Source organism: Puma concolor, chromosome B3 (genome assembly GCF_028749965.1).
Source record: "Puma concolor isolate L17-30 chromosome B3, mPumCon1.1.hap2, whole genome shotgun sequence".
NCBI classification, from domain to species: Eukaryota; Metazoa; Chordata; class Mammalia; order Carnivora; family Felidae; genus Puma; species Puma concolor.
The window spans coordinates 68,204,868-68,231,489 of NC_141672.1; the positions used below are offsets into that span (position 1 = coordinate 68,204,868).

Sequence of the window (26,622 nt, forward strand, 5' to 3'; positions counted from 1 at the left end):
TATTATTAATTTTTTTTTATTTTAGAGAGAGAAAGAGTGAGCAGGGGAGAGGGGGAGACAAAGAGAATCTCAAGCAGAATCTCAAGCTGAGCATGGAGCCTGACATGGGGCTCAATCCCATGACCCTGGGATCATGTCTGAAGTTGAAATCTAGAGTCAGATGCTCAACTGACTGGGCCACCCAGGCACCCCTATTTATTCATTTTTGAGAGAGAGAAAGAGAGTGGGTGTGCACTGGTGCACGCAAGTAGGGGAGGGGCAGAGAGAGAATTTCAAGTAGGCTCTGCACTGTCAGCACAGAGCCCGACACAGGGCTCAAACTCAAGAACTGTGAGATCATGACCTGGACTGAAATCAAGAGTCAAGATGCTCAACCAATGAGCCCAGGCATCCCATACATTGATCAATTTTTATGTGTTGAACCATTCTTATATCCCTTGAATAAATCCTACTTGGTCTATCATTAGGTGCATAAATGTTTATAATTGTTATATCTTCTTGCTATATTGAACCTTTTATTAATATATAATGTTCTCCTTTGTCTCATTAACTTTTTAGATTTAAAGTCTGTTTTGTCTGGTATTGATATAGCTCCCTCTCCTCTCTCTTGGTCATTTATTTGCATGAAATACCTTTTTTTCATTTTTTCACTTTTAATCTATTTGTGTCTATGGACTTCAAGTGAGTCTCTTGTAGACAGCATATAGCTAGATCATGTGTTCTTTATCTAGTCTGACAATATCTGTCTTTGGAGAGTTTAACCCACTTAGATTTAAAGTAATTCTTTGGGCATCTGGGTGGCTCAGTTGGTTGAGCATCTGACTTTGGCTCAGGCCATGATCTTGCGATTCGTGAGTTTGAGCCCCACACTGGGCTCGCTGCTGTCAGATTGTCAATGCAGAGCCCACTTAAGATCCTCTGTCTCCCTCTCTCTGCCCCTCCCTGCTTGCACTCTCCCCAAAATAAATAAATATTAAAAAAAACTTTAAGTACTTTTTGGGGTGCCTGGGCCTCTCAGTTGGTTATGTGTCTGACTCTTGATTTTGGTCCAGATCATGATCTCAGGGTCATGAGATAGAGCCCTGCATCATCTCCACTCTGGGCATGAAGCCTGCTTGAGATTCTCGCTCTCTCTCCCTCTACCCCTCCCTGGCTCCCTCTCTCTCTCTCTCTGTCTCTCTCTCAAAAATAAAATAAAAATAAAAATAAAATAAAATAAAATAAAATAAAATAAAGTAAAATAATTCCTGATAAGAAGGGACTAACTTTTGTCATTTTGATATTTGTTTTGTATATGCTTAGAGTTTTTTTTATCCCTCATTTCCTGCATTATTGTCTCCTTTTGTGTTGCTTTTTTTTTTTTTTTAATGAAGTGTCTAAATTTCTCATTTAGTTGTGTGTATTTTCCATGGCTATTTTCTTTGTGTTATTATGGGGCTTACATTGAGCATCCTAAAGTTATAACACTGTAACTTGAATTTATACCAGCTTCACTTGAATACTATACAAAAACTCTGCTCCTGTAAGTTCTATTCCTATCCCTTTCAGTTGTCAATGTCACAAAGTTACATTTTTCCACATTGTGTTCCCCAAAACAAAACCTAAAAATTCTTGTAAGACCATTAAAATATGTAGAACACAGGGGTGCCGGGGTGGCCCAGTTGGTTAAGCATCCATCTTCTGTTCAGGTCATGATCTCGTGGTTTGTGAGTTTGAGCCCCGCGTGGGGCTCTGTGCTGACATCTCGGAGCCCGGAGCTTGCCCCGGGCTGTCTCCCTCTTTCTCTGCCCCTCCCCCGCTCATGCTCTCTGTCAAAAAGTAAACCTTAAAAAAATACTTATAAAAAATATGTAGAACACAAAATGTGGAGCTACAAACCAAAGTTACAATAATACTGTCTTTTAGACAACATTTTTAAAATGTATTATTCTCTTAAATCATGTAGAAAAGAGAAAGTGGAGTCACAAAAGTTGTTACAATAATACTAGATTTCATCATTGCCCATGTATCTATCTTTATCGAGATCTTCATTTCTTCATACAACTTGGAGTTTCTGGCTAGCGTCCTTTCGTTTCACCCTCCCGGACTCCCTCAAGCAGGTCTTTCAGGGCAAGTCCGGTGGTAATAAATGCCTTCGGTTTTTGTTTTTCTGCTAATGTCTTAATTTCTCCTTCACTATAGAAGGACAGTTTTGTCAGATAGAAGATTCTTTGGTTGAGTTCGTTTTTCTTTTAGTACTTGGAATATATCGGCCCGCTGTCTTTTGGCCTCCAAAGTTTTTAATGAGAAGGCTACTTACAATCTTACTGAGAATCCCTTGAACGTGAGGAGTGCTTCTCTCTTGTTGCTTTCAAGAGTCTTTCTTTGTCTTTGTCTTCCCGCAGTTTGATTATAATGTGTCTTGGTATGAATCTTTTCAAGTTCATTTTATGTGGAGTTCGCTGAACTTCTTGGAGGTTTATACTCATGTTTTTCATCAAGTTTGGGAGGTTTTCAGCCATTATTTCTTCAAATATTCTCTCAGCCACTTTCTGTCTCAACGTCTTCTGAGGTTTTTCTGAAGCTTTCCCTGAACATGTGTAGTCACTTTCTAATCATCCCCATATATACAGTTGATTTTGAATATCCTAGTTTGCAATGTCTGGTTCTCAAAAGGGATAAAAAAGAAAAATGATGGAAATTGGGGGGAGGACACTAGCCTTTTAAATCCCCTGGGAATCACTCCAGCTGCAGGGAAGGAGGCCTTCCAGTAATGGGGGAGGTCCAAGAACAAGGGCTGCCCCCCCTCTTTGTACCTCTGTGATCAGAATTGCAGCAATCAGAAGTGAGCGATTAATGCACAGATCCCTGATATTTGAAAAAAAAAATTTAAGGTTTATTTTTGAGAGAGAGAGAGAAAGAGAGAGACAGAGCATGAGTAGGGAAGGGGCGGAGAAAGATGGAGACACAGAATCCGAAGCAGGCTCCATCCTCTGAGCTGTGTGCACAGAGCCCGATGTGGGGCTCAAACTCACTGACTGTGAGATCATGACCCAAGCTGAAGTCGGCCACTTATCTGACTGAGCCATCCAGGAACACACCGCCCTCCCCCCGCCCCCCAATATTTGGAACACAGGGTCCTTTTGCCTGATCTAACTCCCACAAGCTGTGTGCAAGCTGGTTCAGGAACATGTGCACAGTTGCCTGACACATGGCTGAGGGTGGGGGATGGTTGCTACTGTGATAAGAGCTGAAATACTCTGAAATTAACTACTATTTACCATTTAAGTCTTCCCCTGGAAGTAGCAGCCTTCTATAGACTCCAAAGTTCCAAAATGGTTACATCAGACAGATTCTGTCAGTGCAATTGTTGTCCAGGTGAGGAGAAAGATTCCTGGTGCTTCCTACTCTGCCATTTGTCCAGAAACCTTCTCCTTAACTGTTTGTCTCATTATTATGTAAATGGTTCTCTCTCTCCCTCTTTCTCTCTCTTTTTGAAAGGAGAGAGGGAGAGAGAGAGAGAGAGAGAGAGAGGGAGAGAGGAGAGAATGAATATCTTAAGCAGACTCCACCCTCAGCCCCTCAGCACAGAGCCTGAGGAAGGGCTCCATCCCAGGACTGTGAGATCATGACCTGAACCAAAGTCAAGAGTCACATGCACAACCAACTGAGCGACCCAGGTGCCTGTGTTTATACAGTTCTTAATATTACGCTATTTTGTGGGGATGCTAAGTAAGTAAATAGAAGATACAGTACTGATGACTATTGTGAAGCACATTTTAGCTGGAGAGACAAATAGAAACAAATAGTGATTAGCGGTAAGCAATCAATAAGGCATAACAAAGTAGAAGAGTTTTGACAGGAATGGCCAGAATATGACACTCACCCTTGTTTGTCTCTTCCTGACCCATGACAAACAACAATAACTAATCACAATGGTTTTTTTGTGTGTGTGTGTGTGTGTGCCTAGTCTTGGGCTCAGAATTCATCACAGGCTTTAGGCAGTCTCTAACAGTTTCTAAAAATTGATGCTTGAGTTAATAGCTGTTTGTCATCCCTGGTTTATGGTAAAAATGTAAAATACCTTAAGAATTTGAAGAAAGGTACATTGTTGCTTGGGGTAAATTGTATTATTTCAAGGGAAAGGACAATATATTCTGTTTGGTAGTTCCCATGCCATTATAATCAGAGGTTCAGTTAGGACTTGTTGAGTTAATTTCATAATTTTAAGAGATTTTATCATAAGGGAACACCAACTTAATATATGTTAACATATTGTTCACAGCACCTCCATAAGGGTTAAAGGAAAAGCATAGTTTTTCCTTTAAGAGTTTCTGTTCCAGCGCCTGACAGCTTTTTCTACCCTTGCCGTTTAAACTCATTTTCTCCTGTTTTCTTTGTCCTTATGGTAGATGGAAAACAGCTGGTCAGCATCCTCAGCTAATACTTATTAAATATCTTCTTAAAAATAATTCTTTAGCTTGAGGACGTGATGCTAAGTGAAATAAGCCAGTCCCCAAAGGATAAATACTGTATGATTCCACTTATGCGAGGTACCCAGAGCGGTCAAACTCGTAGGATACAAAGTAGACTGTTGGTTGCCACCGCCAGGCGAGGGAGCGATGGGGAGTTAGTGTTTCACGGATACAGAGTTTCAGTTTTGCCAGATGAAAAGAGTTCTGTGGATGGGCGGTAGAGATGGTCGCTCCACAATGTGAGTGTGCTTGATGCTTCTGAAGTATCCCCTTAATGATAGTTAGGATGGTGAAAAAATTCCTTACGCGCATCAAGAGGTATATCTTTACCCTAGGTGGACCCCGGAGAAACCATTTCCCAGCAACCTCAGTGTATTTACTTCCATTTGTTTCTCATCTTTCTTTGTGGCCCCTCTTTCCATTCTTGCAGGAACTTTGTTCTCTTCCCTGGACCATCTTCAAGCCTTCCACAAACCAGATGTAGTTTTGGAAGGAAGGCAAAGCCAGTATAGTGGGGAGGCTATCTCAAAGATCCTCCAGTTCTGTGCCTTGTTAGGGTTGCTCTGTTTGCTTGACAACAGCATGGCGTCACCCGTGGTTTGTTCTAATCCATTGATTTAACTTTTGTTTTTTTCATCTATAAAGTGGGGGTGGATGAGCTCCGATGGAATTTATAGCTCACAGTTACCTTTGATAACCATTAATTTTTGCTGTGAACTTACAGATTATCATTGCTATCATTTGGGGGGTTTATGTAACAAAATATCATACTTTTGTTTTTCAAAATTAAGAATTCAATACAAGTTGAAAGCACCAAACTTGTGAACTTGTTTTTCCATTTTCCCCATCTCTTTTCTGTACTTAACATTTTTCTTTTGGAATGTTTTTTTAAAAAATATACCCCCCTCCCCTCACTTTTTGATTAAGGATTGCAATTCCTCAGTACGGCACCTGAATACAATCAGGCTTTATGTCTTTAATTAGTGTGCTTTCTTTTCTCCCCAGAAACACTGGGCTAGCTGAAAGTCTTTAATTTCCTAGTTTGTAACTTACAATTAAATATTATAGGTTGCAGGCTTTACTGGGAATGCCTCATCAGTAAAGTAGTTCAGCCTGGCTTAGTTTTAAATCTCTTTCCTTTGCCCTTATCTAGCAGAAGAGCCTTTGGGTGAAGACATGGAAACTTGGAAAGGAATTCTTTGTTACAGTAAGTGCATGACTATTTTTCAGTTTCCTTAGGGGAAAAATATCATAAAGCAGAGATATGGGTTTAAGTACTTGTCCACGAGTTGATAATACTGTTGTTGGTTTGTCTCAGTGTTTGCTTTCACTCATCCACTGTTTCAGTGAGGTGTAGAGGAGGACGGGGAGGTATTTAGTAGAATAATGGTATTAGTAGAGTAAGAAGTTAAGATTTGTCCACCCTCCAAAAAATTTTACCAAGAAACCCAACCCAAACTTTCTAGTTCTCTAAGAAGCAATTCATGTGAAATTGGTGCTGTGCCAGTTAGAAATTGTATGTGTGTGTGTGTGTGTCTTCTATAACCACCACTCCGAAGTCTGCCTCGTGTCCTCTCCGGGCCAATAACCCCCCAGTGGCCACTGCTGGTACAATTTGGTGTCATGGCTATCGGGTCTGTGGACTTGCACTATGATAGATATAGCTTCAACCTTGGCAGACCAATCACACTGCAGGACCTCCGTGACTTTGGATCTGTCCTGGTATTTAATATTCAGGTGACACTACTTGAACTGCTGAACAAGTCAGTTGTTGGCATCGGTGGAAGGTCCAGGTTTTACCATGCAGCAGAAGAGGTTAGATGCTACCCCTGATTTATAGAAGTTGATGTTGGTCTGGAGCTTGATGCCAGGCTGGCGCCATGCTGTCTGCTGGCCTTTCAAAGGGAATTCTGGCCTTTTTAATTTGGCTTCATATTTCTTGGATGACCCATGTGTTTTGGACAGTATACTGCCTGTGTGGCAAAGTTTTGCGGCGCCATTTAGCTCTGCATTACCAGAAAGCATCGCTGGCCGAGTCCTTTCTTGAGCTGTGTGCTTTGTGGCTATAGCCGGCCTTAGGCTTCAGTCCTTGTTACCAAGCTGATACACCAAATGGGCCTGGATCCGTTGTTTGTGTTTTTTAGTATGCAGTCAACAAAACAGGACAGTTTTGGAGTATTCTGATGATCTGGGTAGGTTAAGGAGAAGGCTGTTTTCCCAGTGTGTGGAGTGTGCAAATTTGTACTCCCGAGGGAGATGGCATAGTGTTTATTAAATAAAATCTCTTACGCCACACTGTTGTTGTATTGATGAAGTTAGAGCACTCTAAATTTCACACATGCAATCAGACGGTGCTGGGGAATATTTTTACGCTGCCAAATGAATCATAGAAGCTGTTCCCCAGACCCCAAAACAGTGTATGACAATGAATATGCACTCAAAATATGTGTGAATGGATGTGTGAACGAATGAACAAATTTAATTAGTAGATCTCAAAGTCGAGTTCTGCAAATGGTGTTAAAAATTTCCATAAAGCCTTGATATTGCTCCTTATTTTCCTTTACCTGTTACATAGCAAAGATCCTATCACCCCAGCTAAGTTGTTGTCGGAAGCTACAGAATGTTTCTCAACCAGAAACAGTGAGAAACTAATCCAGGAGACCTTTTCCTGGGATTTTAGAGAGGAAAAGGGCATGACTTCTAGTGCCTTCTGAGAATTTAAGCGAGATTGCATGAGGTACTCCTCTCAACCCTGCAGAAAATAGCAAAGTAGGTCTGAGAACTCAAGAGAGTAGATTTCAGCAATACCTCACACGTGGGAATCATCAGCTCAAGATTCAGTACCACATGTGAATTGCTGCTAGACTGGATTCTGTTGACATAGCAAGGAAAATGCTGTTTTCAGACGGTTGTTGTAGATTTTGAAGCAGTTGGGGAGAAGGCTGCAAAAGCGGTTTTCTCTCCATGTGAAAGGGCACAGCCACTTAAAGAATGTTTGAAAAATAATATGTTCGGAAGTGCAGACCCCAGGGAGAACCCAGTGCATCAGTGGCAATGGTAGAAGAAATAAGGACCAAAACAAATATGAGAGGACAGGAAAGAGAAACGTGCCTTCATTCCCCAGCTGATTCACTGTATGTGGAAGAGAAAAAAGGTTCCTCTCTTTTTTTATATATTTTTTAAAGTTTTTATTTACTTATTTTGAGAGAGAACAAGGGGCAGAGAATCTGAAGCAAGCTCTGTGCTAACAGCAGACAGCCCAATCCCAGGGCTTGAACTCACGAACCATGAGATCAGTCCCTGAGCCAAAGTTGGGTGCTCAACTGACTGAGCCACCCAGGAACCCCTCCTCTCTTTTGTAAAAAATTTACTTTTAACTGAAGTCTAGTTGGCATGCAGTGTTGTATTAGTTTCAGGTGTACAGAATTGTGATTTGACATTTATATCCATTATGCAATGCTCACAATAAGTGCAATCACCATGTATCACCATGCAAAGTCACTACAATATTAGGGACTATATTCTGTATGCTGTACTTTTCATCTCCCTGACTTAGAACTGGAAGTTCAGATCAGCATAAAATGGCCTTTTAAACACCATGTAAGTATAAAATCCTCCTAAAAGGCACATCTGCTTTATATTGGAAAACTTTTGTTTTTCTTTTCTTGTTTTGATCACAAAGAGTTAACATACATTTGATGGAGTGAGAAAAAGTAGTGCAGCCTATTAGTTTCCAGTTGTTTCCTCTATGAGGGTAAACGAAACCCTTCCTTATGTGGGTTACTAAGGGTCTTTTAAAAATCCAAGGAAACAGGGGCGCCTGGGTGGCTCAGTCAGTTAAGCATCTGACTTTGGCTCAGGTCATGATCTCGCGGTCTGTGAGTTCGAGCCCCGCGTTGGGCTCTGTGCTGACAGCTCAGAGCCTGGAGACTGTTTCAGATTCTGTGTCTCCCTCTCTTTCTGACCCTCCCCCCGTTCATGCTCTGTCTCTCTCAGTCTCAAAAATAAACGTTAAAAAAAAAAAATCCAAGGGAACAGTGGGAAGCCTAGGTGACATGGAAATAATGGGAGAGTTGCAGGGGGCGGGATTGTATCTGAAAAGGTTCTTGCCCCAGCAGGCATATCCTGGGTTCCATTACTTCGGGTCTTCCTCTCCCTCCCCGTTTTCCTCTTTGAAGTGGCTTCGTGGACTGCCTACACCTGGAAGCTGATAAGACAGACTCTCTACATACTCTCATGGTGTTCCAAGAAAAATAGCAAAGAATGCACTTGTGTTGGGGTGCGGGAGTTGCTGACTGGCACCGTCTCTCAGGAAATCAACATGCCCACATTTCTGCCTCCTCTCATGTTCCCAGGCTGATTCTCGGCTCAAAATGAATAAAATCGATGTGTTTTTGTAAATCAACAAATAGAAACCCTCAGCTCCTTCTTTAAATGTTGCTGTGCCAGTATGAAAGCATTCCCCTCTGTTCAGAGCATGACTCTGCTGATCGTGTCTGCTGAGAGGGCATTATCCAGAAAGTGGAAATAGTCTAGCTTGGTGTATGTTTGTTCCCATTATTGGTAATTCATCTAATATTTATTGAGCACCTCCATGAGGCCCTGGGAGCAGGGTAGTGAACAAGTCTTGACTCTGTGAAGCTTCAGTATTGAAGGGAAGGTTTTGACTATTGTTGAAGTGGTATTGTGTAAAAAAAAATTGAACATGAAACAAAAATGTTGTGTGGTATTATAAGCAATGTATGACTCTTCAAAGATTGGCTTTTCACACTTCTATTAAAGAATAACATCAATATGAAAACTGCTCTTCTGGAGTGGCCACAATTAAAGAGGAGAATCTCAAACCCCAGCGGCTTGGGTTGTAGTAGGAGAGCTGTTTCTCAGAGAGTTGCGTCACAAAGCACATGTGTGGGAGGCATTCTTGCTTGAAGGAAATTCAGCTTGGGTCCTCTATCAGAACTAATTGTTCCATGTTTTTGGATGGAGGAGCATCCATTTATAGCTTCTTGACTTCTGTTTTAGGCAAATTTATATACACATGCATGAGCTTTCTGAATGGTTCAAGTTCCCCTCTCACCACGTTGTATCCTATTACTTTGCATACTAGTAACTGTACATCAGAGCAGCATGGATTCTGGAACCATTTCCTCTGGTGAGTCTGACCCCTCTGCTTGAGACTGAGTAGGGAATGTAGAAATAGACCTAACGAACTTCCTGTGGAGGAGTATACCTGTTTTTTGGTTTTTTTGTTTTTTTTTTAATGTTTGTTTATTTTTGAGAGAGAGACAGAGCACAAGCAAGGGAGGTGCAGAGAGAGACAGAGACACAGAATCCAAGGCAGGCTCCAGGCTGTGAGCTGTCAGCGCAGAGCCCGATGCGGGGCTCAGACTCAAGAACTGTGAGACCATGAGTTGAGCTGAAGTTGGACGCTTATCCGACTAAGCCAACCAGGCGCTCAGAGGAGTATACTTGTTTTAAGCCGCTGTTCCCTTGGAGCTCTCTTTATCTTTTTGTTTGTTTGTTAACTCCTTTCACTGGAAATAACAGCTTCAAACAATTAGTTCTAGCCTGTTAAGTTTTACCTGGCCATTGGCCTTTTCTCTTCTCCACTCCTTGCCCTTGCCTGCTTGCTTCTCAACACTGTCAAAGCGTGTGTTCCTTTTCTGTGTGTCATCTATCTCCTTGCTCGCTTGCCTGTAAAGACATTCTCGGCCCTCCACTCCCATCTGCCTTTGTATCCTCAGTGAGGGAGACCTTTGATTTGAGGAAATCCCGAGTGAGGGGGTGAGTGAGCTGGCTGGTGCTCCTTGAGAGCAGGGCCCACAAGCCCTGCAGGTGCCACTGTGCCCAATCCTGAGGGAGCACTTGCAGCAGCTCTTCTGGCTGCCCCTGGCCAGCATGCATAATCTTAGGCAAACAAACAATCCTTCCAGAAGGGGCGTCCAACCGCTCCTCAAGACAGAGCAACCATTCTTGGCTCCTGGATCAGTAAAATTATCTATTTTCAAAACAATCCCTTTTAAAAAAAGAAACCAACAAAGGGGATAGTGTTGTTTATGTAACTTTTTTGTAAGGTTATAAAAAGTTTTTCTCCCTGGGTACAAAACGGGAACGGTACGTGTTCCCAAGCCTAGAGAGGTTGTTTGGGAAAGCAGTGATGTCTCTTGGGATTTTCCTTTGCTAATGACTTCAGCCTTTCTCTCTTGTGGAAAAAGAAAAAAAAATTTTAACATTCTGCTCTGAAAGCTCTTAGGAACGTATGTTGGGAGCTGGGTGTGCTGGATCCTCTCTCTTGCCCCAAGAGCTGTTGTCAGGCCCTAGGAGGCCCACAGACAGGGGTGAACTGGTGAGGCAGCCCCCAGCACCCCAGTGTTGAAGATGGAATGGGGCGCGGTGAGTGCTTAGAGCAGCCCTCCAGCTCCCGATCTGGTGCCCTGGGCGTCTCCGGATGCCCACCGTGACTCCTTTATCCTGGGCCACTTTGTCTTTGCGAGTTCAGTTTTCGTACTGCCTCTTGGCCATCAGCTTCCACGCTCAGTAGCCTGTGGGTTAGTTGAGATCTGCATTACTGAAGCCCACCTGGAAAGAGGGCGCCACACAATATGTGTTGGGGGAGTGAGGGCCTTTGTTACAGATTTCAAGAAGCCTTAAAAATGGGATCAAAATTTTAAAAATCCACAAATGGATTCAAAAACCTTATGTTCTCAGAAGGCTACTGTAGAGGGAAAAAGCAAAGATGAAAGAGAGCAAAGGGCACACTGCCATCTTAAACAAGGAAGGCAGAATAACTTACTGTGAAGACGCTTTGCAGAAGGAAGAATGTCTAAACACAGATAAATACAAGGCTGACTGGAGGACCAGGTGAAACGGAATCGGTCCGGCGGTGAAATTGTACCTGGCGGAAGTATCAGTGACCCAGCCTGAGGGAAATGCGGGAGACTCTGGGGTCTGTCCTCCATAGAGGGATTTGGGGTTTCTAGGGCCACCATCTCCAGGTTCTCTGCCCAGCGATGCCCGTTTTTCATGGCTCATGGAGTTGCCTGGCTCAGTCAGAGGGGACAGAAATAAAATTAAGGCAGTTATTTCAGGTCAATTGTATCTGTTAGCTACATTTCATTTGTTTGTTTGCAGGGAGAGTAATTTAGAATCTCCAATCTCGTTGTTGACTTTGCAAGTTATCAGTAAGAAGCATTTCACAACAAATTTCAACTACATGCCACATTATCGTCTTAACTCCAGGCTTAGACTGGATGGACCTGATCTTGTGCCCCTTTGGGATCTGAGGGTCTCTCATTTCTGTGTTTCTTGGCTTAGTGAGGATTTTCAGATAGGTCTTAACTTGACTCATTTGTTCAGAGAGAATCTTCAGGACACAGTATCTTAAGGACACTGGGCCAAAGGTCACTGAGGTAAGGGTCAGGCTGTGTATACAAGAGTTCAGATTTTATCCTATAAGCACTTAGAGTTCCTAATCAGAGTCATGATGTGGGAGGTGTAGTGGACATTTTTCACTCTTCTTGGCTACTCAGCAAATAATGATGTTGGAGAGATGGTAGGGAACCCGCTTCCCCTGTTAGAGGAGTTCCCTACCTTATGATGCAGAATGTGTCCCCACTGTAGAAGCTGAAAGTGATACGTACTTTCTTTATCCCTTGCAATTAAAGAATAGGAATATGACCTGGGCTCTGCCAATCAGTTGTCATCACTCCAGACTTTAAAGAGTGACATGAAGAAGCTGGGACCTCAAGCAATCCATTTCTGGAGATGGAGCCATCGGTTTCTAGAGGCAGCAGGGGCAAGCACCCAAGGGTCAAGGCCAAGAGTATTGGTTCAGGGTGGTGGTGGAGACTGTGGTGTCCCTGCCCAGCAGAGGTAATGATTTTACTTTGCTGTCTCCCCAGCATGATTTTGGGCTTTGCTGCTGGCTGTATAGCCTCTAAACCTGGTTCTCCAACTCTCCAAGAGATGCTGTGAGCTGTCCAGTTCAGTATTGGCTGTCTCTCTGTCTCTCCCCCACCTCCGCTTCTCTCTCAGCACCTCTCTCTCTCTCCTCTCTCTCTCCCTCTCATTATGTTTAGCATTATGCTGGCTGTGTAGCCTCCAAACTTGGTTCTCCAAGAGATGCAATGAGCTGTCCAGTTTCCTTCCTCCATCATCTACTGAGGTATGATTTACAATCAGGTGAACTCTTTTAAAGTTTATAGTTGAGTGATATTTTGACAAGTGTATTCAAGTGTTTAACCAATACCACCAGATATAGACTGTTTCCCCCAAAGGTTCCCTTGTGCCCCTTTGTCAATTGCCTCTCCCTGTCTCCAGCCTTGATCTGATCTGACTTTTTGTCTTTGGAGTTGTGCCTTTCCCAAACACGGATATAAATGGATCATACAATATGAGGCTTTTGTGTCTTTTTTTTCCCACTTAGCATAATGCTTTTGAGGTTAATCCTTGTTGTAGAGGATACCAATTCATTACTTTTTATGGTTGAGTAATATTCTAATATTTGGTTACATTACAAATTGTTTAGCCATTTACCAGTTGATGGACATTTGGTTCCTTTCCAGTTTGTTTTGTTTTGTTTTGTTTTTTTACTATTGTGCATAAAGCTGTTATGAACATGTATGTACAAGTTCTTCTATGGACATAAAGTTTTCTTAGGTAAATACCTGGGAATGAGTTGATTGGGTCATATGGTAAATATATGTAAAACTTCATAAGAAACCAGTAAACTGTTTTCCAAAGTGCTTATGGAAACGTACAATGTTATAATCAAAGTATGAAAGTTCCAGTTGCTTTGCATCCTCAACAGCACTTTGCACTGTCAGTCATATTAATGATAGTCATTTTAGTAGTTCTGTAGTAGTATCTTTTTTTTTTCTTAAGTTTATTTATTTTGGGAGAGAGTGAGAGAGCAAGAGTGGGGGAGGGGCAGAGAAAGAGGAAGAGAGAGAATCCCAAGCAGGCTTAGTGTTGTCAGCATGGAGTTCATCACAGGGCTGTAGTTGTATCTTAAGGTACTTGTAATTTCTCATGTTTTATAATGTGCTTTAAACTGTTTTAAACTTTCAGTTTCCAATAGCTCATGGTTAGTGTTGACTTAAAAGTAAAACAGTCAGTTATTTTACCAGTAAAATGGGTTTAGTCTGGAATAGCAGAGGAATTGGAATTTAGGACATGCAAGCCCCTGCAAACCACAGGTAAATCTGGAGAGCGAATGATATCTTATAAAGAAAAGGAGGAAGTGGGGAGGGGCTCTTTGAATGAAAGTCCATTGGAGGAAAGTGGGAGTTCAGAGTGGGGACAGTTTCTCATTGGCTAAGTTGTGGTATTTTTTAATTGGCTAAACTTGTTGCTGGGCAAGGAGAAAATCTGCCTTCTTGCAGTTAAGGCCATGGAATGGTAAGACATGAAAGCTCCCCTTTCTGGCCCCCTGACTCCATTTTTTTTTTAATTTAAATTAAAAAAAAATTTTTTTTAATGTTTATTTACTTTTTGAGAGAGAGAGAGAGAGAGAGAGAGAGGGAAGGCCCTGAGAGAGAGGGAGACACAGAATCCAAAGCAGGCTCCAGGCTCTGAGCTGTCAGCACAGATCCTGATGTGGGGCTCAAACCCATGAACCGTGAGATCATGACCTGAGCCGAAGTTGGATGCCCAACCAACTGAGCCACCCAGGCACCCCTAATTTAAATTTTAAGTTATTTTTTACTAAGTTTTTAATTTTAATCCCAGTATAGTTAACATACAGTGTTACATTAGTTTTAGGTGTACAATATAGTGATTAAACAATTCTATACATTATTCAGTGCTCATCAGAAATGTACTCTTGAATCCCTATCACCTATTTCACCCATCCCTCCCACCTCTCCTTTGGCTCTCCATAGTTAAGTCTGTATCTTGATTGGTCTCTTTTTTTTCTCCCTTGTTCACTTTTTGTTTCTTTCTTAAATTCCACATGACTGAAATCATAAGGTATTTGTCTTTCTCTGACATTTTTTTGCTTAGCATTATACTCTATAGCTCCATCTATGCTGTTGTAAATGGCAAGACTTCATAGTCTTGCTATTGTAAATAATGCGGCAGTAAACATAGGGGTGCTTGTATACTTCTGAATTAGTGTTACTGTAGTTTTTGGTAAATACCCATTAGTATAATAGTGAATCATAGGGTAGCTGTATTTTTAACTTTTTGAGGAACCTCCATATAGTTTTCTAAAGTGGCTGCAACAGTTTGCATTGCCACCAACAGTGCATGAGGTTTCACATTTCTGTATATCCTCGCCAACACCTGTTATTTCTTGTGGCATTGATTGTAGCTATTCTGACAGGTGTGAAGTAATATCTCATTGTAGTTTTGATGGGCATTTTCCTGATAAATGATGATGAGCATATTTTCATGTATATGTTGACCATCTGTATGTCATCTTGGTAGAAATGTCTGTTCATGTCTTCTGCCCATTTTTTAACTGGATTATTTGGTTTTTGGGTGCTGAGTGGTATAAATTCTTTTTTTTTTTTTAATGTTCATTTTTTTTTTGAGAGATTGAGAGACAGAGAGAGAGACAGGGCACAACTGGGGGAGAGGCAGAGAGAGAGAGAGGGAAAAACAGAATCTGAAGCAGGGTCTAGGCTCTGAGCTGTCAGCACAGAACTCGACATGGGGCTCAAACCCACAAGCCACAAGATCATGACCTGAGAAGAAGTCAGATGCTTAACTGACTGAGCCACCCAGGCTCCCTGGTATAAGTTCTTTATATATTTTGGATACTAATCCTTGATTGGATATGTCATTTGCAAATATCCTCTCCCAGGTGTGGTTGTGTATTTGTATATTTTTCCTTTTAGTTCCGTCAGTTGTCCTTTACATAACTTGAAGCCACTGCTATTAGGCACAAAGATATTTAGGATTATTAGGTCTTCTTGATGAATGGGCAGAGGATCTTTATAGACATTTTCCCAAAAACATACAGATGGCAAACAGATGCATGAAAAGTTGCATTTCCCTGATGATTAGGGAGAAGCAAATAAATACTACTATGAGCTATCACCTCACACCTGTCAGAATGGCTAGTATTGAAAAGGTAAATAACAAGTGTTACTAAGTATGTGGAGAAAAAGGAACACTGGTGAACTGTTTATCCATAGATAAGCCTTCTCTTGACCTTTGGAAATACTCTGAAGTTAACTTTGATATTTCTGTAATGTCTCTAGCTTCCTTTTGAGTAGTATTCACATAGTAAAGCCTATGTTTTCTCATTCTTCAATTTTAATATATCTATGTCTGTATATTTAAAGTGACATCCTTGTGGATGGCCTTTTCTTTCAATCTGACAATCTCTACCTTTTAATCATATTAGATTATTTATGTTTTATGTAATCATTGCTGTGGTTGGATTAACATCTACCATCTTACTAGTTTTCCACTTATCCCATCTCTTCTTTGCTTTTATTCTCTTTTCCTTTGTTCTTTCAAGTTTATTGGGTATTTTATTTTTTTTTAAATTTTTTTTTTCAACGTTTTTTATTTTATTTTTGGGACAGAGAGAGACAGAGCATGAACGGGGAAGGGGCAGAGAGAGAGGGAGACACAGAATCGGAAACAGGCTCCAGGCTCCGAGCCATCAGCCCAGAGCCCGACGCGGGGCTCGAACTCACGGACCGCGAGATCGTGACCTGGCTGAAGTCGGACGCTTAACCGACTGCGCCACCCAGGCGCCCCTATTGGGTATTTTAAATAATTCCATTTGTCTCTATTATGGGCTTATTAGTTACATGTATTTTTCTTTAAGTTTTTGCTCTTGGGTTCACAATATACATCTTAACTTTTCATCTTAGCCTTCAAATAATATATAACCATATAGTTTAATTTCCTCTGTTCCATCCTTTGTGCTGTTGATTTACTTTTTGCGTCTATATATGTTATTAACCTTAAAATACATAGTTATTATGCTTTAGACAATTAATAATCTTTTTTAAAAATCTAAAGAAAAACTTTAAACAATCTATCTCCACTTTTTACCACCTTCAGGACTCTTCAATCCTTTGTATGAATCCAAATTTCAATCTAGTTTCAATCTTTCTGCATGAAGAACATCCTTTAATATTCATAGTGCACCAGATCTGATAGTGCATTCTCTTTGTTTGTCTAAAACAGTTTTTATTTAATTATTATTTTTTAAAGATTTTTTTTGCTGGGCATAAAATTCTGAACTAACCTTTTTTTGTTTTGTTTATGTACTGTAAGACAATGTCACATCTATTATCTCTTGGTTTTCATTTTTTTTTTTTCTGAGAAAAAGTTTGCTTTCTTCCTTATTATGTTATGTTTCTTATTTCTCTGGTTGCTGTCTAGCTTTTGTCTTTAATGTTGATTTCCAACAGTTTGACTCTGTGTGTGTGTGTGTGTGTGTGTGTGTGTGTGTGTGTGTGTGTGTGTATTTAATTATGTTTGGGGCTCTCTGAGCTTCTTGGTTCTGTGATTCATGAATTTTGGTAAAAATAAAATTTGTCTCATTATCTTTTCTCCTTTTGCATCTTCAATTACTTCTATTTGATACTATTTCGCAGTATCTTCAACATGTTCTTTTCCCCCCTCAATCTTTTTCTCTTGGTGCTTCAGTCTGGATAATTTCTATTTATCTATTTTCAGGTTCACTAAATCTTTTCTATGCTGTGTTTAGTGTGTTGATAAACCCACTAAAGGAATATGTCGTCTCTCATATCATGTTCTTAGGTATAGAATTTCCATTTCACTTAAAATTTTCATCTATCTGCTGAAATTATTCTCCATCTGTTCTTTTTTAATAGTTTTCATTTTCTTTGGGTAAATACGCAGTAGTGAAACAAGCAGATCGTGTGGCATTTCTATTTTTAACTTTTTGAGGAATCTCTGTATTGTTGAAATCAAGATTTGAATGCTTAATCCTTTCTTAATAAAAACCCTCAAGAAAGTCAGGATAGGGGCGCCTGGGTGGCGCAGTCGGTTAAGCGTCCGACTTCAGCCAGGTCACGATCTCGCGGTCCGTGAGTTCGAGCCCCGCATCGGGCTCTGGGCTGATGGCTCGGAGCCTGGAGCCTGTTTCCGATTCTGTGTCTCCCTCTCTCTCTGCCCCTCCCCCGTTCATGCTCTGTCTCTCTCTGTCCCAAAAATAAATAAAAAACGTTGAAAAAAAAATTAAAAAAAAAAAAAAAGAAAGTCAGGATAGAAGGAACATGCTTAAACATCATAAAAGCCATTTATGAAAAACCAACAACTAATAACATCCTCAATGGGGAAAAACTGAGAGCTTTCCCCCTGAGATAAGGAACATGACAAGGATGTCCACTCTCACCACTGTGTTTTAATCATAGTGTTGGAAGTTCTAGCATCAGCAATCAGACAATAAAAGGAAATCAAAGGCATCAAAATTGGCAAAGATGAAGTCAAACTTTGACTTTTTGCAGACGACATGATGGAAAACCTGACAGACTCCACCAAAAGTCTTCTAGAACTGATACATGAATACAACAGAAATCAGTTGCATTTTTATACACCAATAATGAAGCAAAAGAAAGGGCAATAAAGAAACTGATCCCATTCACAATTGGACCAAGGAGCATAAAATGCCTAGGAATAAACCTAACCAAAGATGTAAAAGATCTGTATGCTGAAAACTATAGAAAACTTATGAAGGAAATTGAAGAAGACACAAAGAAATGGAAAAACATTCCATGCTCATGGATAGGAAAAATAAATACTGTTAAAATGCCAATACTACCCAAAGCAATCTACACATTCAGTGCAATCCCAGTCAAAATTGCACCGACATTGTTCTCAAAGCTAGAACAAACAATCCTAAATTTGTTTGGAACCACAAAAGACCCCGAATAGCCAAAGTAAAATTAAAGAAGAAAACCAAAGCAAGAGGCATCACAATCCCAGACTTGAGCCTTTACTACTACTACTTTAGCCTCTACTTCAGCTGTAATCATCAAGACAGTATGCTATTGGAACAAAAACAGACACACAGACCAATGGAATAGAATAGAGTCTCCAGAATTGGACCCACAAATGTATGGCCAACTAATCTTTGACAAAGCAGGAAAGAGTATCCAATGGAAAAAAGACAGTCTCTTTAACAAATGGTGCTGGGAGAACTGGACAGCAACAGGCAGAAGAATGAAACTTTCTTACACCATACACAAAAATAAAGTCAAAATGGATAAAGGGCCATTTCCTGTGAGACAGGAAACCATCAAAACCATAGAGGAGAAAGCAGGAAAAAACTTCTTTGACCTCACCCGCAGCAATTTCTTACTTGACACATCTCCAAAGGCAAGGGAATTAGAAGCAAAAATGAACTATTGGGACCTCATCAAGATAAAAAGCTTCTGCACTGCAAAGGAAATAATCAACCAAACTAAAAGGCAACCAACGAAATGGGAAAAGATATTTGCAAATGACATATCGGATAATGGGCTAGTATCTAAAACCTATATAGAACTCACCACACTCCACACCCAAAAAACAAATAATCCAGTGAAGAAATGGGCAGAAGATATGAATAGACACTTTTCTAAAGAAGACATCCAGATGGCCAACAGACACACGAAAAGATGCTCAACGTCACTCCTCATCAGGGAAATACAAGTCAAAACCACATGGAGATACCACCTCATGCCAGTCAGAGTGGCTAAAATGAACAAATCAGGAGACTATAGATGCTGGTGAGGATGTGGAGAAATGGGAACCCTCTCGTTATGTTGGTGGGAATGCAAACTGGTGCAACCACTCTGGAAAAAAGTGTGGAGGTTCCTCAAAAAATTAAAAGTAGATCTACGTTATGACCCAGCGATAGCACTGCTAGGAATCTACCCAAGGGATACCAGAGTGCTGATGCATAGGGGCACTTGTACCCCAATGTTTATAGCAGCACTCTCAACAATAGCCAAATTGTGGAAAGAGCCTAAATTTCCATCAACTGATGAATGGATAAAGAAGATGTGGTTTATATATACAATGGAATAGTACTTGGCAATGAGAAAGAATGAAATCTGGCCATTTGCAGCAACGTGGATGGAATTGGAGGGTATTATGCTAAGTGAAATAAGTCATGTAGAGAAAGACAGGTACCATATGTTTTCAGTCATATGTGAAACTTGAGAAACTTAACAGAAGACCATGGGTGAGGGGAAGGGGAAAAAAAAGTTACAGAGAGGGAGGGAGGCAAACCATAAGAGACTCTTGGATACTGAGAACAAACAGAGTGTTGATGGGAGGCGGGTGAGAGGGTAAAGTGGGTGATGGGCATTGAGGAGGGCACCTGTTGGGATGAGCACTGGGTGTTGTATGGAAACCAATCTGACAATAAATTATGTTTAAAAAATGTATCCTAACTGGGAAATGTATTAATTTATCATCCAGGCCAAAATATTTTTGAGACTGAAATAACATGCTATTAATGATTATGTAAGGAAACCAGGTATAAACTATAATCAACCCAATATATGCTTCTCCTCCCTAACTCATGTTTTTTGAGTCCAGTTTTCACATTCTCCAATTCAAGTTTACATTGTCATAAATTACTCATTTTGGCAGCCCACCCTGATCATGCCATGTGCCTGTGCAAAAAGTTTCAATAGTTTCACTATACATGTGGATTTAAACACAAATAACTTACCTCAGGATTTGGGGATTTCCCATAATCTGCTCCCAAATTAAAGTTTCCTGCCTTCCCTTTCAATATTTCCCAAATATAAACAAAATCTCAGCTACATACGACCCTTCAACCAAAACAGGTTACCTGTAATTCCTTAAGTGTGCCCATACTCTCCTATCTCTCTGTGTTTGCTACTGTGGTTTCTTCTGTTTATAATGTCTTTCAACGTTGATATGATACTCATCATTTGAGGTTATGGCAAATGTGTCTTTTCTTTAACAAGTCATACGTAATTCTGTGTTCTTTAATTCGTACAATTGTTATGGTTATGGCTTATATGACCATGTTTCCAGAATAAATATCAGAACTTGTGATCTGTCGTGAACTGTAACAATGGGATGAATCCCAAACTAGGGCTTTTATTACAGGTGAATTTGATGGGGCACCTGGGTGGCTCTGTCGGTTAAGCGTCTGACTTTGGCTCAGGTCATGATCTCACCGTTTGTCAGTTCAAGCCCTGTGTTGGGCTTTATGCTGACAGCTCAGAGCCTGGAGCCTGCTTCAAATTCTGTGTCTCCCTCTCTCTATCTCCCCTCCCCCGCTCACACTCTTCCTCAGTCTTTCTCTCAAAAATAAATAAACATTAAAAAAAATTAATTAAAAAAAAAAAAAGATTTGGTTGCTTAACTGACTGAGCCAGCCAGGCACCCTTGGACAGTATGGGCCTTTTAACCATATTAATTCTTCCAATCCATGAGCATCAAGTATCTTTTCATGTGTTTGTTTCATCTTCAGTTTCTCTTATCAGTGTTTTATAGCTTTCAGAGTACAGGTCTTTCACCTCCTTGGTTAAGTTTATTCCTAGGTATTTTATTCTTTTTAATTAATTAATTTATTTATTTTTAAAAAAATTTTTTTTTCAACGTTTTTATTTATTTATGGGGCAGAGAGAGACAGAGCATGAACGGGGGAGGGGCAGAGAGAGAGGGAGACACAGAATCGGAAACAGGCTCCAGGCTCTGAGCCATCAGCCCAGAGCCCGACGCAGGGCTCGAACTCACGGACCGCGAGATCGTGACCTGGCTGAAGTCGGACGCTTAACCGACTGCGCCACCCAGGCGCCCCTGTTTATTTTTGAGAGAGGCAGAGTACAAGCAGGGGAGAGGCAGAAAGAGAGGGACAGAGGATTTGAAGCAGGCTCAATGTGGTCAGCAGAGAGCTCAGTGCGGGGCTCGAACTCACCAGCCATAACATCATGAGCTGAGCTGAAGTCGGATGCTTAACCAACTGAGCCACCCCGGTGACCCTCTTTTTGGTACAATTGTAAATGGAATTGTTTTCTTAATGTTTCTGCTACTTCATTATTAGTACATAGAAACACAACAGAGTTCTATATATTAATTTTGTATCCCCAAACTACTGAATTTATTTAAAAGCTTTCTAAAGCTTTTTGGTAGAGTCTTTAAGGTTTTCTTTGTATAGTATCATGTCATCTGCAAATAGTGACAATTTTACTTATTTACTAATTTCAATGCCTTTTATTTCTTGTCTGATTACTGTGGCTAGGACTGTCAGTACTATGTTGAATAAAAGTGGCAAGACTGAGGAGTGCCTGGGTGGCTCAGTCAGTTAAGTGCCTACCTCTTGATTTCGGCTCGGTCATGAGTCCATGGTTCATGCGTTGGAGCCCCATGTTGGGCTCCGCTCTGATAGTGCAAGCTTGCTTGGGATTCTCTGCCTCTCTCTCCCCCTCCCCCACTCACACTCATGTGCTCTCGCGCTGTCTCTCTTTCATAAATAAATAAACATTTTTTAAAAAGTGAGGGTAGACATCCTTGTCTTCCTGATTTTGGAGGAAAAGTGCTCAGTTTTTCACTACTTATCATGATGTTAGCTATGGAATTTTTATATACGGCCCTTATGTCTCTCACATTATAGAGAGTTTTTATCATAAACAGATGTTGGGTTTTGTCAAATGCTTTTCTGCATCTATTGAGATGATCATATGATTTTTATTTATCCTTCATTTTGTTAACGTGTATCACGTTGATTTGGGGATATTGAACAATTCTTACATTTCTGGAATAAATCCCACTTGATCATGGTGAATGATTTTTTTTTTTTAATGTACTGGATGCAGTTTGCTAGTATTTTATTGAGAATGTTTACATCCATAGCCTCAGGGATGTTGGTCTGTAGTTTCCTTTTTTTAGTGAGTCTTTATCTGATTTTGGTATCAGAGTAAAGCTGACTTCATAGCATGAATTTGGAAGTTTTCCTTCTTTTTCTGTTTTTTGGAGTAGTTTGAGGAGAACACATGTTGACTCTTTTTTGAATATTTGGTATGTGGTGCCTAGTTGGCTTAGTTGATAAAGCATTGGACTCTTGATTTCGGCTCAGGTCATGATCTCACAGGTTTGTGAGTTCAAACCCCACATCAGGCTCCTTACACTGACATTGCAGAGCCGGCTTGGGATTCTCTCTCCCTCTCTCTCTGTCCCTCCTGCACTTGCTCTCTCTCTCTCAAAATAAATTAATCAACTTAAAAAAAAAAAAAAAGAATATTTGGTAGAATTCACCTGTGAATGTACCTGGTCCTGGACTTTTGTTTGGGAGTGGGTTGTTGTTGTTGTTGTTGTTGTTGTTGTTGTTGTTATGTTTTTAAAGTTTACTGAGAAAGAGAGAGCATGAGCAGGAGAGTAGCAGAGAGAGAGGGAGACAGAGAATCCCAGGCAGGCTCCATGCTGTCAGCACAGAGCTCGATGTAGGGCTTGATCCCATGAACTGTGAGATCATGACCTGAGCCAGCACCCAGGTGCTCCAGAGTATTTTTTTTTAAGTTTTTTTTAAATGTATGTATGTATGTACATATGTATGTATGTAAGTAATCTCTAACTCAACATGGAGCTCGACCTCATGACCCCGGGATCAAGAGTCACATGCTCTTCCTACTAAGCCAGCCAGGCACCCCTGGGAGTTTTTTCAGTACTGATTGAATTTCATTACTACTAATTGGTCTGTTCAGATTTTCCATTTCTTCCTGATTCAGTTCTGGAGGATTATGTTTCTAGGAATTTATCCATTTCTTCTAGGTTGTCCAATTAATTGGCATATATTTTTTGGTAGTATTTTATTAAAATCCTTTATATTTCTGTGGTATTGCTTGTTACTTCTTCATTTCTGATTTTATTTACTTGAGTCCTCTCTATTAGTTTCTTGATGAGTCTGGCTAAGGGTTTATCAATTTTGTTTATTTTTTCAAAGTACCAGCTCTTGGTTTTATTGATCTTTTTAAATTTTATTTTAGTCTCTATTTCATTTATTTCCCGTCTCATCTTTAGTATTTCCTTTCTTTTACTAACGTTGGGCTTTGTTCTTCTTTCTCTAGATCCCTTAGGTGTAAGATTGGATTGTTTAGTTTTTTCTCATTTCTTGAGGTAGGTCTGTGTGCTGTAATAATCTCTTAGCATGTTTTTTGTTACATCTTAAAGATTTTGACCATCGTGTTTTCATTTTCATATGTCTGCAAGTATTTTTTGATGTCCTTTGATTTTTTCCATTGACCTATTGGTTGTTTAGTAGCATGTTGCTTAGCTCCGTGTGTTTGTGTTTTTCCAGTTATTTTTTTTTTTTTGTAATTGATTTCTTGTTTCATTCCATTGTGGTTGGAAAGGATGCTTGATATGATTTTCATCTTCTTAAATTTAGTGAGACTTGTTTTGTGGCCTAACATGTAATCTATCCTTGAGAATGTTCCATGTGCACTTTAAAAGAATGTGTGTCCTGTTGTTGTTGGATGGAATATTCTGTATATATCTGTTAAGTCCACCTGGTCTAATGTGTCATTCAAAGACATTGTTTCCTTATTGATTGTCTGCCTGGATAATCTATCCATTGATGTACATGGGGTGTTAAAGTCCCCTACTATTACTGTATTATTGTCAATTTCTCCTTTTATGTCAGTTAAGATTTGCTTTATGTATTTAGGTGCTCCAATGTAGGGTGCATAAATATTTACAGATGTTATATTTGGTTGTTCAATTGATCCCTTTATTATTATGTAGTATGCTTTGCTCTTGTTGGTCTTGTTTTGTTTCTTTCTTTTTTTTTAATGTTTATTTATTTTTGTGAGGAGAGAGAGAGAGAGAGAGAGAGAGAGAGAGAGAGAACGAACAAGGGAGGGGCAGAGAGAGAAGGCGACAGAAAATCCAAAGCAGGCTCCAGGCTCCGAGTTGTCAGCACAGAGCCCGACATGGGGCTCGAACCCACAAACCGTGAGATCATGACCTGTGCCAAAGTCGGATGCTAAACCAACTGAGCCATCCAAGCATCTCTTGTTAGTCTTGTTTTCAAGTTTATTTTGTCTGAAACAAGTATTTTGATACCGTGTTTTTTGTTTTTTTTTTTTAATTTTCACTTTCATTTGCATGGAATATCCTTTTTCATCCTTTCACTTGCAATCTGTGTATGTCTTTGGGTCTGAAATTGTTTTCTTGTAGGCAGCATATTGATATGGGTCTTGTGGGGTTTTTTTGTTTATTTGTTTTGTTTGTACTCATTCTGTCACCCTATGTCTTTTAATAGGAGCATTTAGACCATTTACATTTAGAGTAATTATTGGTGGGTATTGCCATTTTGTTAATTATTTTCTGGTGGCTTTTGTAGTTCTTCTCTGTTCCTTTCCTCTTTTCTTGCTCTCTTTCCTGGTAACTGATGACTTTTTTAGTATTACGCTCAGCTTTCTCATTATTTTTTGGGTATCTATTTTAGGTTTTTCATTTGTTATTACTATGAGGTTCATATATAACATCCTAAGTATATAGCAGTCTATATTAAGTTGACACATTAAGTTTAACACATTTAAAAGAATTTCATTTTTACCCCTCGCCTCCATGTTTAATGTGTAATGTTGTATATTTTACATCTCTTTGTTTTGTGAGTCTTCTGTCCTTTCATAATATTCTTATTTCTAATTATTACCTTTTATTTTACACTTAAAGAAGTTTCTTTAACATTTCTTGTAAGGCCAGTTTTGTGGTGATAACCTCTTTTAACTTATGTTTGTCTGGGACACTGGTTTTCTCTCCTTCCATTATGAATTGTAACCTTGCTGGTTAGAGTATTCTTGGTACTTTTACCAAAGATTTTTACCTTTTAGCCCTTTGCAGGCCAGAAGGGACTAGTATGATAATATTCAACGTTATTGCTGAAAAATCAGCTGATAGCCTTATGGGGTTTCCCTTGTATATAACTAATTGCTTCATTTTGCTGCTTTAAAACTTCTATTTTTATCTTTAATTTTTGACATTTTAATTATTATGTGTCATATGTGGGCCTCCTTGGGTTCATCTTGTTTGGAACTCTCTGTGATTGTTGAGCCTGGTTGTCCCCCGCTTTCAGAAATTTTTAGCTATTATTTATGCAAATAAACTTTAAAGAATAGGCTGATTCTCTTGTTAGGGGCTAATCAGCTAGTGACTTTAAATTGAAGCCAGGGTTCACTTATCATTCCAAAAATCCTCAGTCCATTAAGAATTATGCTAAGTCTATATTACCTGAGCTCTATAAATGGAACAACAAAGCCTGGATGGTAACACATTTGTTTACAACATGGTTTACTGCATATCCTAAGCCCACTGTTAAGACTAATGCTCAAAAAAAAAAAATCCCTTTCCAAATATTGCTTCTTATTGACAATGCACCTTGTCACCCAACAACTCTGATGGAGATGTACAATAAGATTAATGTTTTCATACCTGCTAACACAGCATGTATTATGTAGCCCATGGAGCAAGGAGTAATTGTGACTTTTCAGGTCTTATTACTGAAGAAATACATTGTTTAAGGTAATAGCTTCCATAGACAGTGATTCATCTGATGGATCTGGGAAAACTAAATTGCAATCCTTTTTTTTTTTAATGTTTATTTATTTTTGAGAGAGAAAGACAGAGATAGAGCATAAGCAGGGGAGGGGCAGCAAGGGAGACACAGAACCTGAAGCAGGCTCTAAGCTCAAAGCTGTCAGTACAGAGCCTGATGGGGGGCTTGAACCCATGAACCATGAGACATGACCTGAGCCAAAGTCAGGTGCTTAACTGACCATGCCACCCAGGCGCCCCTAAGTAGTAATCCTTTTAGAAAGGATTCTAGATGCCAAAAAGAACATTCGTGATTTATGGGAAGAGGTCAGAGTAGCATTATTAACAGGAATTTAGAAGAAGTTGTTATCAACCCTCCTGGATGACTTTGAGGGGTTTAAGACTTGAGTGGAGGAAGTAAGTGTATATATGGGGAAATAGCAAAGGGAACTAGAATTAGAAGTGGAGCCTGAAGATGTGAATGAATTGCTGCAATGTCATGATAAAACGTGAACACACAAGGAGCTGCTTCTTAAGGATGAAGAAAGAAAGTAGTTTCTTGAGATGGAATCTACTCATGGTGAAGGAAGACATTGTGAAGATTGTTGAAATGACAACAAAAGTTTTGGAGTTGCAGTGGCAGAGTTTGAGGGGATTGACTCCAATTTTGAAAGAA

General features: G+C 40.0%; 1 long non-coding RNA gene across 1 annotated transcript in view; it reads left to right on the forward strand.

The window, feature by feature from the left end:
• LOC147580035 (uncharacterized) overlaps positions 1 to 26,622 on the forward strand; it is a 101,894-nt gene that overhangs the window by 35,189 nt on the left and 40,083 nt on the right. The window contains exon 2 of the long non-coding RNA XR_015252452.1: positions 5,608 to 5,661. This is a non-coding gene — a long non-coding RNA (uncharacterized LOC147580035). The remainder of the gene's footprint in view (positions 1 to 5,607; positions 5,662 to 26,622) is intronic.